The sequence below is a fragment of the Octodon degus genome, unplaced genomic scaffold (assembly GCF_000260255.1).
Source record: "Octodon degus isolate 3935 unplaced genomic scaffold, OctDeg1.0 scaffold00045, whole genome shotgun sequence".
In the NCBI taxonomy this organism is placed as follows: Eukaryota; Metazoa; Chordata; class Mammalia; order Rodentia; family Octodontidae; genus Octodon; species Octodon degus.
In genome coordinates this window covers 1,007,498-1,008,789 of record NW_004524621.1, presented here as the reverse complement: position 1 = coordinate 1,008,789, position 1,292 = coordinate 1,007,498, and the positions used below count along the sequence as shown (strand labels likewise).

Sequence of the window (1,292 nt, the reverse complement as noted above, 5' to 3'; positions counted from 1 at the left end):
TAGTGTCTCAGTGCCTAAAGCAAACAAGCTACCTCAGTCCTGAGATAAACACCCTGTGTGGTTAAGGTCAGCTATTAGTCACTAGGCAACCTTGTGTCAACATGTTACTAACTTTGCAAAAGTACAAATAAAGGACCATTTTGTTGTGAAAAGAAAAAGAAAAAAAAATATATATATATATATGTATATACACACACACAAGATACTTAGGATAGATATACAGCTACTGTCTCTTATTTTATTGAGAAGAAATGTTTGTACCAATATTATTTAGACAAAATACCATGTCTGCATCTTATCCTATTATGAAGACAACAGTATGCAATGTATTAATTATTGGAACTGCCCTTCTAACCTGTTTTGAAACTGTTTCTTTGCTATTTTATCTTTATTCTCAGTATAGTGAATATAAATAAAATAAAATCCATAGTCTATCTCTAGATTTGCCTGTTCTGCTCTCGGATACCATAAACAGAATCATCCAGGGTGTGGCCTGGTGTGTCTGGTTGTTTTTACTTAGAATCGGGTCTTCAAGGTCCATTCATGTTGCAGTATCCCCAAAATTCCTTGTTTCTTGTTATTGCCAATTTGTATTCTACCATATGAATAGAACACATCTTAGTTACCCTTTACAAGTAGGTGGGATTTGCACTCTGCCCTCATTTGGGCTGTGGTGAAGCACTGCTATAAACTTTTCTCTGCAGCCTTTCACTTGTCCTGATTATATATCTGGGGAGGGATTCGCTGGATCATGTGACAACGTGAAGTTTAACCTTTTGAGAAACTTCTAGACTGGAGCTCACTTTAGCAGCACATATATTAAAACTGGAACAAAACAGAAAAGATTAGCATGGCCCCTGTGTAATAATGACATGAGGATCGGAGAGATAGCTCAGTAGAATAAGCATTCACGTTGCAAGCACAGGGTCCTGAGTTCAATCCCCAGTACCACACAAAAAAAGACATGAAAATTCTAGATAGATAGATAGATAGATAGATAGATAGATAGATAGATAATAGATAGATAGATAGATAGATAGATAGATAGATAGATAGATAGACAGATATTTGTATTTAGTACAGGGTCTACAGTGTCTCACTACACATAACAGACTCATAGTGACTCTCCTATTTCCAGCCTCCCAAGCACTGGGATTACAGGCGTGCATCATCACACCCAGTCTCAGTTGCCTTCTCAGCAAGCCCCAGGGACAGGGCTGGCACAGCACGCCAGAGTCCAAACCTGGTCCCAGCAACTGCCTAAGCAGGTGCTTTAAGCCACTGAGCTATCT

At 38.5% G+C, this 1,292-nt stretch overlaps 1 non-coding gene across 1 annotated transcript; it reads left to right on the top strand.

The window, feature by feature from the left end:
• Window positions 1-795: 795 nt before the first annotated feature.
• On the top strand, window positions 796-902 carry LOC111816987. Its single transcript, XR_002821286.1, has one exon. It is a non-coding gene; the product is annotated as a U6 spliceosomal RNA (small nuclear RNA).
• Window positions 903-1,292: the final 390 nt, after the last annotated feature.